This window comes from Alosa sapidissima, chromosome 4 (assembly GCF_018492685.1).
Source record: "Alosa sapidissima isolate fAloSap1 chromosome 4, fAloSap1.pri, whole genome shotgun sequence".
In the NCBI taxonomy this organism is placed as follows: Eukaryota; Metazoa; Chordata; class Actinopteri; order Clupeiformes; family Clupeidae; genus Alosa; species Alosa sapidissima.
The window spans coordinates 21,578,939-21,597,174 of NC_055960.1; the positions used below are offsets into that span (position 1 = coordinate 21,578,939).

Here is an 18,236-nt window from a genome sequence, read left to right on the forward strand (position 1 = left end):
TTCTCCTTAATCAACCTTAAATCTGCAGTTGGCAAGTCTGACAGATTGAGGGGACTTAGCCAAAATTGTGAATGTTCCAGTGTTGTAGTCAAGTCACTATGCCTCGAGTCCGAGTCCAGGTTCGAGTCCCCAGTGTTCAAGTCCGAGTCAAGTCCAAGTCATTAAAAAAAAATTCCAAGTCAAGTCCGAGTCGAGTCCACTACTCATCCGACTCAAGTCCGAGTCGAGTCACTATTGATCCACGTCGAGTCCGAGTCGAGTCCCAATTGATCAAGTCGAGTCCAAGTCCAGCACTAAAGTAAGCATAGCCTACATGTCGTTCCATTTTTTCCCATTGCAGATGAAATCCTTAAAAGCAAAACGGACAATCTTCTGTCTCCATGCAGGGGTGCCATCAATTGTGTGAAAGTAGTATTGCCAAATTTCTTGTCAAACCCAATGTGTTGTATTTATTATATCGGAGAGAATACTATACCATACTATAGCCTTGCCTACTCATAATAAATGAGCAATCCACATCCCAATCACACAGGCCATTAAGTCACATTATGCTGTTACTGACTGCTGACAATTGTACTCTGTAGGCAGTGCTGTAGAAATTCATACTTCACAAGAGCTAGATGGACGTTGGAGTAGGTCTATTTTGTAAGAGGTAGTGTGGATCATAAAAGGGCCTCCCTGGGCATTTTTAAAAAAAAATTCTGGCTGTTAAATAGACTACACAATTTTAGCGCTGTTTGGGAGGGACAGAAACAGAGCAGGGCCCGTCTTGGTAGCTTCTTTCTGACTCCCGTGACGTGAACACTGGCAACCTGCAACTGCATAATGTTTTCACTTCACTGACACTAGACATATTTCACGCCAACAATGGAGATGAAAACTAGCTTTCGTTTAACAGAGATGCAGATCATCTGCCTAATTAATTTATTTGCGCAACAGGCGTAAAACTAGAGTGAAACTAGATGTACCGCATAGCGGTACAAAATATGACCGCTGCTCAGTCCTGTACATCCGTTCCGCGATAATAAATCACACTTCAATTTGTATCCATCTTTTACTCCATCCCCCACTCTTGAAACTTTTGTGTATGCTTGTTTGGCATGCCTGTGTGTGTGTGTGCGGCTGCACAGAAAGTAGCCTACTGGCGCTGAAAAGGTGAATAGATTGTAGAATAGCCAAAGAAGTAGCATTGTTATAAAACCTTTAACATCTCTAAACAATCACAAGTAGGGCAGTTCATCACAGTTCATCCATTGCAACTGGATTGATGAAAGGTCAAAGGTCAAGGACACCTGTAGGCTACATTGTATTTGGGAAAAGCAAAAGGTATCAGCATAATGTTATATTTTTATGTATTTATTTATTTATTTATTTATTTATTTATTTATAAACAAAAACATCTCTGTCAGTTCCATGCCGTTTTCAACAGATAACAGGTTCACCCAGCCTAGTCCATAGGCGCCCGATATTGTTTAATTTTCCGATTGAGATATCCACGCTCTGATTATTCTAAATGCAAAAATGCATCAGGGAGTTATGACAAAACTGTAACTAACAAACTAGATCCTAATAGAAAGCTGTTAAGAAGTAGCCATTTCTAAATGGGACCCACTACACAGTAGCTTAAGGTGTGTTGTTAAAGCAGCCATAATGAAATGAAGGTGTCATTGTTTGGATACTTCACACACACATGCTTTTTAATTTCACAGACTACAACTACCAAGCTGGAATCAAAGCACATTGATTCCCCTTCTCACACCCTGCACACACTTAAAACAAAATAAACAGGCGTCTCAGTCTCACGCATGTATAGGCAAAACTGTATCAGACCGGTGTAACGTTGGTAAATCTTCCATTGCACAGAATGATTTTTGTAGCACGTGCAACAAATGACAGTCGAAAGATACAATTACAGTGCTGCTATCAATTTGCTTGGCATAACCGCATTTATAGTTTTCTACAAATGCAATCAATCAAATTGGCCTCCATCACTCAACCAACGCTAACAGTAACATTATTGTACCTAGGTCATTGATATTATAAGATTAACGTACCTGCAGTAAAAACCAAGCATGTCCGATAAACATTCTCAGATTTATTTCGGCTTCAAGAAGAAATGGGAATTACATTTCATGTGAACATCGTCCTATCCTTATTAGACATTCTCTGCGGTAAACTACAGTCCTTGTAGGAAGCGTCCATTGTTTTTCCAACCCACTTTTAACTTCCAACAAAATTACGTCTCACTGCAACGATGCGCCATCTAGTGGACAAACGACTATGTATCGCCAAAGACATGGTCTGGTGTGAAATGGGTCTTAAATGTTCATTTTTTGGGGGCACTCTGACTCTGCCATGACGCTCCTGTTCCTAGATACAACTGATTAATTTCGTTCAGAATAAAAGACATAAAAGCCTGACTACATTGAAAACTGATTGGTTGATTTAGCAAAACATGCCAATCAGGATGCGTCTTGCTTCAGGCACAGCGCACCACCCCTCCCTCTCTCTCTCTCTCTCTCTCTCTTTCTCTCTCTCTCTGTCGTGTGCGCGCTAAACTCAGATGCATACGTGACTTGAAGTCTTGGTCTTGCGTGCACGCTCTTGCTCGCTCACTCTAGATTCCGGGAGATTTTATCTAATTTGCGGGCATCAGGGAGCCGCTATCAATATGCGGGAGACTCCCGGAACTTCCGGGAGACTTGGGATGTCTGGAAAATGAATGAATGGAACCTCGCTTCTCGCGTCAGTCATGAAAAAACACTGTTCCCCAAGTCACGATGATCAGCTATCCAGCAGCTGTGTGTGATGTTTAGCATAGGTTGAGTGTAATATTAGGTAATGTCATGTCATTTATGAGAACTAATATTGCCTGGCAATACTACATTGACATGGCGGCGGCCATGTCTCCAGGCATTTTGGTGTTAAAGTTAACGTTAGTTTGCTTTGCATGTGAACATGACGTGACTTGCGATGTAAGACAGGAAGCAGTAGCCTTGCACTAAAATTAGCATTACACATAATTTAGATATTAAAATCATATAGCAAAGTATAGCCTAATGACATACTACAATTATAGCCTTATGATATATTACAAAAAAAGTTGAGTCATCACGAGTGCGAATGCGCGAGTCTGAGTCCAAGTTCGAGTCATTCAGTGCTCAAGTACAAGTCAAGTCACGAGTCTCTAAATTTAGCTAATGACTCGGACTCAAGTGTTACCACACTGGAATGTTTACAACTGTCATGCCCCTCCCCCACTACCACCTAGGTCAAGGTCAAGGTAACTTTATTTATTATGTTCTCACCTAGCACCCTCTCATCGAGTTTGTGCTCGTCAGAGCCATGGAGGTATTATATATAACTGGAGAGAGTGACTAAGTCCCGCCCTCCATACAAATGAATGGTGGAGGCTAGGCTAGTAAATCCGGCCAATTCATAGTCAACGCCATCTTGAACACTGGGGTTCGGATCCAGCGCCAGTCGGCTCTGACCATGCGCCAAGTTACAAAGCTGGAAATGACGCATGGACCAACGTCGATTTTTATTGGATATTCTGTAAAAAGAGAGTCGTCCTCCAGTAAGAGGGTGGCGATAATGCACATAAAGGCCTTGCCTCATAACAAGAAGAAGAAAAAGTTGCTCGGGAACGCGCATGGAGTCCGAGTGAAGTCGCCCTGAAGCGCAACTTAATTTCATTGGATAACAGCGGCTCTAACTAAGAGCGGTCTGCCTGCTGTCCTGCTACAAATATGCATTCGAACATGACGTGAAATATCCGTAGTCGAACTATAAATAAACTATTCGGTTTTTAGTGCCAAGTGTAGCACATTTTTACAGTCTATGATTGGTTTGTTTTTTATTTTATTTTTTGTTTGCCATCTCATAGCGGGTGCTCTAAATGTATTCTAAATGTATTCTAGCGTTGGCCCATGACCAAATCAAGCCAATAATAGCCAGTAGCCACAATAATGACCTGAGCGGACAATTACGTCCCCAATTACGTCACCGCCGAAGCTAATCTGCACGCTCTTGACCCCCTGGTCAGAGCGCACCAGACTGTGATTGACAGTCAGATCTCACACAGCCCTGCTCTGATTGGACCGGAAGAACCAGGAGCTGTGGATTTTTGCAAAACAAATAACAGGGTCTAGGTCAGGGGTCGGCAACCTTTTTTGCCTGGAGAGCCACTTTTACCAAATGTATTATTTTTTTAATCTCAGAAGAGCCACATAAAGACAGTTACAAGAAAAAGTTTGGATATTTAACGTACAGTACTTTCATTCAACAGAGGATTTTTAAATACATTTTCTACTAGTTGTGCAAGTAACTTAAAAAATGTAAAGTGGAATGACAGAAGTATAGGCCTTAGGCTTCCCATGTAGGCTAAACACCACCCCCTATTTTTCCAGTGTCCTTTGGTATGCAAAGTAACATCATAGCTAACAACACAACACTCAATTTTCGTTGACATGTCATTGGCGAAATTGAACATTAGGCCTACCAGAGATTAGATTTGGTGATGGCCTTGGAGTCTGGCTGGCTTATATTCAGTGAGATGAAGTTTATGCAAGAATTGAGGCTGTCACCATTTAAGGGCAATTCCACGCAAAACTGTCATATCCATAACGCCAACTAAATACCATGGCATTGTGTTGGCGTTATGGATGTGACAGTTTTGCCCGGAATTGCCATTAAACGTGAGCGCAGGTTTGTCTTTATATTTTTCATTTGTGAGAAAGATTTCTCACATGCAGGTGGAACCGAACAGGGTTAACACAGCAATACTAACTCGTTGCAGTGTCCGATATATAACTGACGTACGCTGACGTTTCCTTTTTGACATTTTCCTTATCTAGCCTACAGCAAGCGCACACATCAACAATAACAATTAAAGTGTTCTCATTGACTGAAATGGAGGGAAATCTGTGATTTTGTTGATATTGACATGGCAACGAACAGCGAATGTAACAATATTGTGCAGGCTACGGTTACGGAGTCAAGTGAGGTGGAAAGTTATATAGGCCTAGGCTAAATTACTCAGATAGACCTACAATATTACATTTTGAAAATGAACGAACTAAAATAAAATACATTTTAATTAAATACTCATTAATTATTTTCAAGAGCTGAGTCGCATCAGAGGGATCAAAGAGCCGCATGCGGCTCCGGAGCCGCGGGTTGCCAACCCCTGGTCTAGGTGGAGGTAGAAGTGCAGGTTTTTTTTCTAAAACCGGCTGATTTATGTTGTTCTGTCGGAACATAGTGTCGGTTTCAGTGAATATGAAAAAAAAAAAATCTTGCCAACTGCAGCTTTAATCTATGCACATTTCTACTTAAAAGGTACTTAATTATAGAAGGGTTTTAAGGTCAAAAGTCAGGCATTTATAAGGGGTAAAATTAAGGGGTTTTGTTTTGTAGTTATTACAGTTAATCCTCTGCCATGACTGGTAAAAGAATGATGGAATCTTACTCACTGTATCAGTTTTATCCCAGTTTACTGCACTTATTTTAGTTTGTTATTACTGTTGTGTTATTTAGTTGTTATCACATTAGCATGATATGTTGGCATTGAATTCTGGGTAAAATCATTCTCATGCATGCACAAGCTTTTCCATATTTGCTCATAAAAGTACTTTTATCCCTTGTGATACAGTATGTGTGACATGGAGAGAGAACAAGCCAAGCCCAGAAAAATAACCTGCTTCAAAACAAGAGCCACAAGGCTGTTTCCAATATTAGAACAACAACAGGCTTGAAGTAAGAACAAGGAAACAAAATGATGAAGCATAGGACTGGAACAAGCTCTCAAACAAGATATAAAGGAAAGAGAAAGAGAAAGAAATAAAGAATGCTACACATACAAGATGGAAAAACTATAAACAAAGTTAACAAGGAAGGGGATAATGGGAGCATAGTGGGAGCTGGGCTAGCATACAGTGGCCTGAAAAGTTGTGGGTTACTTTTCCTGCCTTCCACCGTTGTGCCCTTGAGCAAGGCACTTAACCCAGAGTTAAGCCCTTGGCCCTTGTAATGTAAGTTGCTTTGGATAAACATTTCTGATGGAAGAGTTCTCTGGTTCCCATGGAGGAATACAATAAAAGCTTTGAAAATGATGTTTCGTAATAACACCACAATTTTCCATGTTTAGAGATCGCAACCCATTATACTGCTTCCCCAACACACATACAGTACTACACACACACACACACACACACACACACAAACACACACACACACACACACACACACACACACACACACATGCACACTCTCTCTTTTGTTGCTCAGTATGGAAACAAGTGTCTGCAGGAGTACATTGTTTGTTTGTTATTTCCTCCCTGCCCAGCGTAAGGATTGAGAGGAGGCGAGAGGAGGCTGCTCTCTGCTCTCCATCCCTCCCATTGTGCGTCAATCTCTCATTACGGGTCTCCTGGGCTGTAATTGCGTGATAGCAGCGGCGGGGGCCGAGTGGAGTGGCCAGTGCTTGAGTGCAGTGGTGGAGTAGAGCAGAGGTGGACGCTTCATCTGTTGACCTCCCATCAGGTAGAGAGGAGAGAGAGAGAGAGAGTGAGAGAGAGAGAGAGAGAGAGAGAGAGAGAGAGCGAGAGAGAGAGAGAGAGAGAGAGAGAGAGAGAGAGAAAGAGAGAGAGAGAGAAAGAAGCTCACAATGGCAGGACCTGTTGAATTAAAGGGGCATTAAGCATGGGGGCTTCTGAATTATTGATGCAGTATTGCATCCCTCAGGCCATTACGACTCTGTGCCCCTCTCTGCCTTTCTCTCTTTCACACACACACACATACACACACACACACACACACACACACACACACACACACACCCTCAGACACACACACACACACAAACAGACACGCTCTCTCTCCCTTTCTTCCTCTCTCAGTCTCTCATTCTCTTGCTTTACAGCTCTCTCTCTCTCTCTCTCTCACTCAAACACACTCACACACACATAATTTCAGATGCACTATATTGACGTGGCAAGAGGTACAATTTATTGCTGGAGCATTAGTGGGAGGTAATAAAAAGATGGTAACAGCAGAAACACAGCGCAGATAATGGCACATACAAACATTTCCTGTGCTGCAAAATTACCATGGGGAACTGTGAGTCTATATGAATGCGCATGTGTCTGTGTAGCTTCTGTTTGTGTGTATGCTGGAGGGTTTTCTGACGAGCTGCAGTATTCTTTACTTCTTTACTACTTATTCTTTCCTTATGCTCTTTACTGTAAATCCTTACGTGTGTAAATAAGACGACATCCTTGGCTTATCACTGAATTTCTGAAAATAATCGAACAAGTGAAATTGTTTCCCATTTGGATAGAGTATTTTTAAGTATTTTGTTTTTTGGGGTATATGTCCACATTGCCTTGGCTGCAGGGGGAGAACAAAATGCCCTTTCTGCAGCAGATTGCTCTTTGTAATTTCCTTGTAAGCCTGTGATTACTGGCCACAGTCATTTTTTTTCTCTGGTGTAAACCAATCCAGTAAGGTATACTAAGGTGTGTTTTGTATTCGGAGCCAAACAGGTTTGAATTGTCCTCTGTTGATTGTTTGTGGCCGGGCTGCAGTGGGAAGCCCCGGGGCTGATTACCCTTATTTGCATTAGTTTAGACAGAGCCCGAGGAACAGAGGATTGAGACAATTGTTCATCTCTTTTGTTGTTTTCTTTTCTCAGACTTTCAAAGTATAAGATATGAAGTTGTTTATCTTTAGCTTCCCCCTCTCTCCCTCTATTCCTTTCTTACTCTTTCCTTCACCTCTCTCTCCCTTTGCCTTTTTCTCTCCATCCATCATCCATTTCCCAGACTCTCCCTCCCTCCCTCTCTCTCTCCTTCTCTCTCTCTCTCCACCAGTCTTCATCAGGTCTTTGGAGCAGACAGGGGCGAGGTCAGGGAAAGTACCACCGTGTCTTTTACAGTCCCCAGTTATATTTTAGGCCCAGAGACCGAGAGATACACTCAATGCCCCGCTGCTCTTGTCCAGGCTTTTTATGTCCCACCCAACTTCCAAGGTGAGAGTGGACATAGATGGAGGCAGGCGGCCAAGCAGGCAGGGCGGGGAACTAGAGCAGAAAATATGCCCCCAATTACAAGAAGACACCCGTTCTTTGTTAATTCCTGCAACCATATGAAACTGCATTAGTACATTACAGCCCCATTCAGTGCATCCTTTTTGGCAAAGGCAGATATTGCAGGAATGCATCACACAGAGAGTGGCTTTATCTGTAGAAACACACAGCAGAGTCTTTCTACAAGACCCCAATATCACACTTACGGTCACAAGTCTATTTCAGCCTGAGGAATTTCCTCATGCATATTTTAATCTACACCTACACCATTCTACGGTCACAATTTTTGGTTGTGATGATGGCAACATGCATCGAATTGGCATATGATATCTGGATTGATAATTACATCTATGGACCAATATTACTTGGCTTCAGTTTTGCAACTAATGCTGTACTATTTGCATTGAAATGATTCATCATATTATACTTGTTTTCACTCATTTCAATTTGGGCAAGGCAGTGACCTAAGTAGCAAAGAAGACCTTCACACACAGAAGCAGTACCTCTGCAAAAAAAACAAAAAAACAAAGTCTATCTTAAAACCAGGAGACTTGATAAAAAATAAAACATGCATGCAATCCCCTCTCCATATATGCTGAAATAAACTTTCTTGAGTCAGTATGAAAGATTGCTTTGGATGTATCCATGTCATGCCTGGGCAACTGCATATCTGCCAGCCCAGACCCCCTGCCTCTCTGCCTATGCCCTGGCTTCATCTGCCTGCCAGATGGATAGATAGCCAAGCTCTAATGCAGCCTTGTTTCTTCACTGATGTTAACAGCTGTTGTGCCTTAAATGTCAGAAATGCATTAAGCCCAATGGTGCTAGTAACCTTGGTAATTTTGTGCAAAGTAAGTGATAGTAATTTTACATGGATTTATTCAGGAGTTTGACAAATGTTCATGCTACACGATGTGTGCTTATTGGAGATAACCCAGCCATGTAGCTGTCCTAAGATAAGACATAGCCTACTACAGATAACTCGGCAAACTGGGTTGAGGAATTTCTAGATATTGAAAAACATTAGTTTCATTATTTTTCCACAGGGTGGCGCCAGTTTACCACGATGATAAGCCCGTCATCCCCGATGACTCAAAGTGCCGCTTGAAGTGCACCACTCCTCTGATGCGAAAATCTTGCCTTTCGTTTTCAACATCTCGGTACGCACGCGTAACCAACTCTTTCCCCGAGATGACTCCAGTAGCAAAAAGCATGCCGCTGAAGTTAAACGAACAACAATGCTGGATATACTGTTTCACTACTCTGATCCTAACATAATTTCAGCGAACCCTATGTTGCAAGTGTGAATTATTAGTCGTTTTGAACCGGGAACTTGTAAAGCCAGCTTGAGCTGAGGAACTTTGCCAGCCGCTGCTTTTCGCACCTGACGCACTGAGACGGGAGTTTGGCCGAGCGTGGAAATCTTAATATAGACTTTTCTTGACTCAGGGATCGACTCAGGGATCCAACAATTCCAGTAGTTTTTTCCTTAGGTGATGGTTTTCTTCCGGGCGGTTTTGCGTAAAGGAAAATATTTTTCTCAGATGCTACCCTGTTCTTTTTGACAATGGAAAAGAAATGAAGGAGGCATCTATCTGGATCAATTAAGAGCATTACGACAGGTAATTATAAATCCACTCTATTCGAGCGTTTCTAATTGTTATTCCTGTCTAGTTCAGACAGTCATTATCTGTTGTTAGGTAGGGTTTGTGGAAGCAAACGTCGCAGCGAAACAGTAGACATATGAACCTGGGCTGGCTGTAAATCATATCCAAAAGCTTAAATTGCGACTGGAACTGACTAATTTCCTTGAAGTATGAAAAGCGTGTTTTATATTGAACATGAAATCGTAATTCTCCTGCCTTAGAAAAGAGAACACACGTTTTAAGAGGACATAAGCTACATGAGAATCCCCCAAAACAATGTACTTCATTTAGAAATGCGCTTAATGGTCTGGACAGGTGTGAAAGGCATATTATGACTATCTATTAAGCTTAGGCAATTGTGTTACTAATATAGCACTTTTGCGGGTGTTGATGTGCTGTTCAGACGTGTTTATTTGTTTGACATGCTCCATAACTCATTTTGACCACATAGCACGACCTGCAGTGCGCGGTATACCACGTCATACGTACATGCGTTGTATGCATGATTGTGAATTTCTTGTATTGAAAAATGTATGCTTGTCATACATACAGTCTATAGCACATTCTACCGTCTATATCATGTGTAGATGTATTGAATCATATCAACAGCAGATGCTGGGATTAAAACCCTCTTCAAAGGCAAGAGGAAGGAAGGTGTTTTTACTCCATTTTGGAACACATTGTACCTGCTTCTTAAACTGCTGGCTGCAGTACAGGTTATGTATAAGTAAATGTCAAATATAATAGTTCTCCAGTTTACTATATGATTATATCAGACAAGTTTGAATTTTTGTTTGTTAATCGGTCTCTCTGGAAAGCTGAAAGCTCATCACCTTCAGGTATGGGCTCACACCCCACAGCCTTTCAGCTGGGCTTTGGGTATATGCTACTGAATCTGGCTCTGAATATCGGAGCCTCAATACCAGCAGTTATCCTATTCCAGTCTAAATATGATCATGGTACTATATGTAATAGGAAACTGTGGATATGGGAGGAGGTAGAGAGTGGTGTATTTTTTTTTTACTTTACTTTACAGTGAAACCCGTGGCCCTGGGAGTTGATATCACCTGCCCACATCTTGTCGACTTTGGGTGGTATGTTTGACCACTTACACAGCCTCAATTCTATAATAGGCTACTCTCTCCCGCTGTAATATAATCTGCGCTCAGTGGGCGATATAAAAAGGTTTAGAGGAGAGGTTCTCCAAGGGGCCCGTGAAACCCGCCGTTACTCTGTGAAAGGCGCGGACAGTGGTCTCGCGGAGAGGAAAAAAGCCCTGCCTTATCTCCACCACAGGCTCCTCATCATTACGCGTGCACTCTGCGCCTCTTTTCTTGTGATCCCCTCCCTCCTCTCTCCTCCTCCTCTCCTCCTCATACCCTTCTCACTCTCCTCTCTCTCCACTCTCATCTCTATTCTTTCATCTGCCCTTCACTCCCCCTGTCATGCCTGGCGCGGTCAGCTGTTTTTTTTTTTTTTTTTGCAATTAGTGCTATCATCGCATTTCCTCCTGCTGAACAGTGATAGTAATAACCTTACGGCTCTCGTTGCGCGCGGATACTCTTGTGCCGTGATTAATTGAGAGAAGGTGCTGTAGATCTTCTCTTTCACACCCTCGTGACAAGTGACCCATTACTGTGTTTTATAGATTGCCGTCAGCAACCCTTGAATGTGCCGGTGGCCCTGTGTTCGGTTGATTTTTTTTTATTGTGGCGGTGTTATTTGTGGGAATTGCTGACGGACAGAGCAAAGGCCACCCTCGGCATTATTTGATTATTTCGACGAAGTCTGATTCGTGATGAAGGACTTGTCTCTCCTTTTTGTCAGTGTATCAGATTTAACAGACACTTAATCCAATTTATCACATGAAGGGACACGCCAAGTGTGTCGACATTGGCATCTCCGAGTGAACAATATTAAATGAAATTGACTGCAGCTACAGAACATTATATTAGTGCTTTGACAAATCTAGTTTTGGGATGACCTACACCACATTGTTTGGTAGCATAGTCCAGCCATTCGAACAGACAGCATGATGTTTTCTGCAAAGTTCGAGTATTGCAGCATATTGCAGCACATGTGAACTTGCTGATTAATCCCCACTTACACTTTTTTTTCAACCTGAACCCTGTCCACCTAATAAATTCTTGCTGTCAAATACTCATATGACCTGCAGGGTATGGATAGACGACAGCCTAATGCTGCAGGAGACATGTTTTATGGTCTTATAAAGAGGGGTCAATGCATTTGGCTGCGGCACTAATAGGATGAAGAGGAAATCCTGCAGCTTTCAAGGTGCTAATGCTGTAAGGCAGAACATTTTAGCTCTCGAGATCAAATGCTGCAGAGCACCTCCTAATGGGAGGCCTCTGACTTAAGCATTATCTCATTTACTTCACTGGGCGCTCTCTCTCTCCCTCTGTGTGTGTGTGTTTCTATACACATGTAAGTGAAATCCATATTTTAGTCTCTCTTTCTCCTTTCCTTCTCTCGCTCGCTTGCTCTTTATCTCTCTTTATTTTCTCAATTGATCTCTCTCTCTTGCTCTCAAACATGTAGACTCATCCTCTCTCTTTTTTCTTTTTTGTGTGTGTCTGTATTGATGTATCAGTTTGGGAAAAAGAAGGATGTGCTCATATTATATGTGTTTTGTTGAACATTCAAAAGAGCTTACATATGCGTGTCTGAGCACACCTACTGTATGTTTGGTGCATATATTTGTCTGTACAAGTGCGTGTGTGTGTATGTGTGTGTTTGAGTATATGTGTGTAAGTGTGTGTCTGTCTGTGTCAGTCTCAGCCTCATTTCCTTATGCTGTTGGTGTGCTCCCTGCTGCTCAGGGGCCTATGTGAGAGGAAGTGATGTAAGCTTCAGGGGTGATCTCTGACTGGACCTCAAATCGATCGCTCAGGTAACAGATGTACAAGGCAGTGTGTGTGTGTGTGTGTGTGTGTGTGTGTGTGTATAAGGCAGCTGCATGGCTTTGCAGTATGTGCGTAAAGTCAGCCTCCTTCCTGACACCTTCAGGGATGTGCTAGTAAGACATTCTATGTTTTTTAGCTCCCTTGCTAACATGCCCACCTCCCAACTCCAGGAGCTGTTGGGGGGTTCGAGACAGGGCAGGTACAGGGCTGACCTGCGCAGTCGGTCAAACACAATGCAGTTACACATAAGCTTACTGATGTTCTCTTGGGCTGGATGGATGGGGATGGAAGATGTGAGAGGAGGGTAGTGGAGACCATGGGACATGTGGACAAGCCTGTGTACACACTTATCTGTCAATTATCTAGCCCAGAACCCAACCTCTCTCACCACCTCCTGTTCCTGTTTTTTGTACAGTGGACATGTACTGGGTGAACTAGCCCAGAAGCTATGGACTATCCACGCCTTTTTATCTACGAGATAGCCCATAAGCAAGCCTCCATCTATGGCTCTTATTCTTATAAATAGTAGGGGAGCACATATGGACCAGTCTACTTTAAGCTGCCAGGAAATGTCTTCCAGAACCTCTGTTACTTTGCAGAAGTATGAATGTGAGAAAACTCCTGTAAGACGTGTAAATGAGTATAATCACTTTTCATATGCTTTTAAAGATCCATTTGAGGTGGTAAGCCACTGTGTGTGGTTGTCTGCTGTAGGCTGTAATGCAGTATAAAACCATGTATAACTGCAGGCACTGTGTCTGAAAGAAGTCGCCTTGTCCTTCTCCTCCCCCGTAGTGGCATCTCTCCATCTCTAGTGTTATCATTAACACTTTCACGAACAAACCCTGTGTCATACGCACATTCGCACATTCAAAAAGCCACATAAGCATGCACGTGGACACACACACACACACACACACACACACAAAGACAATCTGATGGTTTTGTAACTCGGTGGATGTACGGAAGCAAAGATCATCTCTCTTTATGACATCCCCAGCCCAAGCCAGCCACCCTTACCCCCCCCCCCCCCCCCCTCTCTCCAGGCTCCAATGGTGGGAGCCGTGACAGCTCATAAGGGCTTCAGCTTATTCTGCTTTCCCTGGCGAGAGGGGGTGGCACAATAACACAATCCCTTGTGTTAGACAACATTGTGAAGCGCTGGCCTAAGAAATGCCTGCATGAATGTGTGTGTGTGTGTGTGTGTGTGTGTGTGTGTGATTGTGTGTGGGTGTCTCTGTGCATGTGTGTGCATTTGTGTCAGTGCGTTTGTGAGTTTGTGTGTGTCTATGTATCTTGTTTGTGTGTATCTTCTGGTGTCTCTCAGAAAAAAAATGAGTTTCTATTATTAGATTCGGGGAAAAACATCCACCCTGTTTGCTTGCTTGAGCTTTAAATTTAGTATGATTTGTATCATAGCTATAATTATGATATTGTATTTAGTTATATTGAGAAATCTCCTCATCCTCCCAGCCAACCAATAGGCCTGGTTGATAGTACACGTTCACCAGACGGTGTCGTAAGCAAGGTAAATGCATGCGGGCCGATCGGCGCATTGTACTGCGGTAATGCCGCTCTGCTGCTCTCCGGTCGAGTGATGAGACACGAGGCAACACGTCAGGACAGGACAAGACGACGCAAGCACGCGAGACCAGAGAGAGAGAGAGAGAGAGAGAGAGAGCGAAGGAGCGAGAGAGAGCAGTCCATGTTTTATAGATGCCATTTAAACGAGCGTGCCCAAGACCCGGCAGCCTGCAATGAACTGTAACCACGACAAAACACCAAGACAATAAACAAACAAATTGGTTGCCTGGGAGCCCGCAAAATGCCCCCTCCGCTCACACACTCGCCACTAACAACAAGATCCAGCCGAGCAGTGATGGGATTAGGCTGAGAAATGCAAGCCTGTTTTTGAATTTATATTTCATGCATGCATGTCATTGGAGGTTTGTATGTGTGTATGTATGCTTGGGTGTCTGTGAATGTGCGTGCATGCATGTGATGTTTGATGTCTGTGCGTGTGACTGTCTGTTTATGCGTGTATGTATGTGGACTGTGTGTGTGTGTGTGTGTGTGTGTGTGTGTGTGTGCACAAATGCTTTCTTCCTACTGCTGCTTTTGTTATTGTTGTTGCTGTTGTGTGCAGGTGACATTAGAGATGTACTTTCCCTCACACATGCATGAACAAAAGGGCCCAGACACTTCCACGCTTGGCGATGCCTTCGCCTGTCCAGTCCCCCTCCTCTGGTGGTAGGTAGCCAGTGCCCTGGGGGCCCGATGAACAGAACCGCTATATGGCGTTGTTGTGAATCGCTGTGTAAACAGATTATGAATCGCCCGAGGGGGCTGCAGCGCGCCTCTCTGGACTCCATTTCTCCCACCCGCAATACCGGCCGTTTTTTAATATAGCTGGCCCGGAGCGGCCTCGGACACTGCAGGCTCTCTGGCCAGCCGCAGCCTCGGTCTGCGTAACAATGGATTTTTGTCAGTCCCCACCCCCCCAAAAAAAAATAAAAAATCTTGGTGTTTGCGTGATAATGCTCCCTTGCCTGAGTCGCTTCTTTAAAAGAGCCACTCGAGGGAAAAAAGAGGAGAGCACATACATTACATTCAAAGCCCATTTAGTTTAGTGGACCTGTGCTGGACCAAACTGACGTTTCGCTGAAGCAGTGTCTTCTTCAAAGATAGCAGCTTGCCTGTTAGGGATATTTTAGGTGAAGAATTTGCACCCCCCCCCCCCCTTTGATATGCAGACTAAGGTTGTGAGTTGATTCAGCTGTTAGTTAAAACCCAGATCGTTTGTTTCACAGTTTTGTGAAGATGCTGAATGCAATCTTCCCTGTTCTAGGACACTGTTTTAATAGCTTTTGCACATGTGTTGGTCAAGCTGTTAGCTGTGTAATAGTGTGCAGGTGGTGGTAATGGGTTAATTGAACCACACACACTCTGGTGTTCTTTAAAAGGGCCAGGGTTTTTAAACTGAACTGTGTTCAGTTTTTTTACGAAACAATATCTTGACAGTTTTTATCTTTTTATCTAGCAAGACTGTGAAGATACTGTTGTGCTTTCATTTTGAGACAGATGCACTCATAGGCAGTAGCCTATTACATACTGTAGCTACCAGCATGTCCACCAAAACCATGCATCTGCCTTAATGCACGGATCTCGTCAGTTTTAATTTTTTTTAAAATCACAAATACATTGGAGGAAGCGTAGACGAAAAGTTACCTTGAGAAAAGGCATGTGTGGTGTGAGGGAGTCAAATGTGTCAATTGTGTGAGTCTCAAGCTCAGTGCATGAGCGTTGGCAGCAGGGGCGCCGCTAGGAGGGGGAAAGTAGTTAGAATGATTCTAAGGGCCCAGCACTGACAGGGGGCCCCCAGAGAGCCCGCCCCCCAATACTATTCGATTCCCTGGCAGGTGTAATAGAAAGAAGCAAAATTTCAGTGAATATTTCACGTCTTATCAAAGACGGGCGGCTGTTAATAGTGATGTTTTTTGCCTCAAAAATAAAGCCAAGACACGTCTGTGAACTTAAGGATTTTAACCGCATGCTGTGATGCTGTAAAAAAAAATAGTAATGCTGTCAGTTAAACGCGTTATTAACGGAGTTAACGTAAACCTATTTTAACGGCGTCAATTTTTTTATCGCGAGATTAACATTCTTTTTGGTGTAACAAACTTTGTAGTTTTTTCACATGCTGTTGCAACAACTAGTATCGTTAGAACAACTACAACACCACACCAGATCTAGCTAGACCAGGATGGAATGGAACGTTGTATGTGCTGCACATACACGCCCCCTTTTAGGGGAAAGATGACTGATATAATGGAAATCTATGCTGCATCAAAGTGGGGAGCGAAAAGGGCTTATAATAAACGTACTAAATCTTGAAACAAACGTGAATAAAAGGCACAAAATAAGGTTGGTGTAAGAGTTATCTGTGTGTTTATGGGATTAATGTGATGATGTACGTTTGGCTCTTTCCAGTTTACTAACAGGAGTGTCACGAATGTATCAATAGGCACAGTCAAACTGCCCGTGGCTGACTATAATTAAGTTCAGCAAGCTTAACTTTACATGTCATAACATCAACTAAACATAAATCACACATTCATTCTATCATTTGTAATATGAACGTAGCCTATTTCCTACAACTAGGTGAGATACTTGGCAATGTTATACTGAATTTCCACAGTTAGCTAGCCAGCAAGCTAACCGTTTTGCATGGAATATTATGGTAAAGTGTGGCTACATGCTAAATGTGTACAATACATGCATTAATGTACATAGTAGGCTAGGCTACGTAAAGGCATGCTGCACACACTTTGTTGGGCTTACGAGCCGGCCAAAGAGTAGTAGCCTAGGCTGACGCATTAGTTGTGTGCCGCCAAAGATTTTATCACAGGCACTTGTTCTGTTATCAACATTCCTCTTTGGCTGCTACTATTTGCGATGCACTCTGCTTTCGACATTCATTTACATTAGATTCCATATTCTTTTCAAGACAACTCTACGCTGCGCCATAAAATCCATTGAAAAAAAAGCGACGCTGCTCCATAAAATCCATTGTTCATCCAGTGTTTGCCTGTTAAAAACTTCGGCGTTGATGTGTGTGGCAAGTGACAGTGCACCATGGACTGTAGGCCTATAAAATGGCAATGCTCTCATGTTGAAAAGTTCCTTATTTTCAACTGAACTCAAAGATAATGAATATAGTATGAATATAATATTTTCTGTTTGTTATGCCTTTATAATGTGTGTAGGCCTACATTTTGTGCATGCACTTCTGCGGTAGCATTTATTTCAGTGTATATCAGCTATATTTCTGAAGGATATATTGTGTTGCCTCAGGTTTGCTGCACATCTTTTGAAATTTGATTTGAAATAATCAAATAGACCTACTACGTCTTAAAGTTAAGTTAATAAAGTAACTTGCTTTGCTTTCATTTGAATCCCAATCAAGACACACAATAATTGCTTTATTGTTAATATGGACTCCTGCAAAGTTCAGAAATGCAAAATAATAGAATTTTAATCATATGATAAAATATGTGATTAATCATGATTAACTATAGGAATTCAGCGATTAATCGTGATTAAAAATTTTAATCGTTTGACAGCACTAAAAAAGCACTAAAGTAACCTCATAAGCTTTGTTGGTTGCATTTTTTTTTTGACGACGCAATGTTGAAATTTTTTGACATACAAGGTTTCCACCTGACAGCAGCGAATAGTACTGATGCCTTCATAGTCACACTACAGAATTGTATGCATGTTTACGAAAATCCCCCTTTTTATGTCAAGTAAGCTCATTCTTTTTAGTGCTCTTTTGAGTGATGACACACACACACACACACACACACACACACACACACACACACACACACACACACATGGCCACATGCATGATTCTTCTTGAAAATGGGCCATCTAGATCCTAATCAGCTACAAAGCCACAAAGTCAATAATCCATCACTTTTGATCCTCTTCCTTGACCTCCCTCTAAACCAGGGCCAGGCTGTGAGGTCAACAGATCTCTCCCTGTCAATACTATAATACAGGAAGAGAAAAGAG

At 42.5% G+C, this 18,236-nt stretch overlaps 1 protein-coding gene and 1 long non-coding RNA gene across 2 annotated transcripts in view; one reads left to right on the forward strand and one right to left on the reverse strand.

Moving 5' to 3' along the window:
• Window positions 1-591: 591 nt before the first annotated feature.
• On the reverse strand, window positions 592-7,485 carry LOC121707821. Its single transcript, XR_006031413.1, has 3 exons — window positions 7,473-7,485; window positions 2,215-2,217; window positions 592-678 (listed from the first exon to the last, which is right to left on the reverse strand). It is a non-coding gene; the product is annotated as an uncharacterized LOC121707821 (long non-coding RNA).
• A 1,773-nt stretch (window positions 7,486-9,258) lies between these two features.
• tafa3a (TAFA chemokine like family member 3a) overlaps window positions 9,259-18,236 on the forward strand; it is an 89,611-nt gene continuing 80,633 nt past the window's right edge. Inside the window, exon 1 of the mRNA XM_042090650.1 lies at window positions 9,259-9,711. The gene's annotated coding sequence lies outside the window, so the exon portion shown is untranslated. The remainder of the gene's footprint in view (window positions 9,712-18,236) is intronic.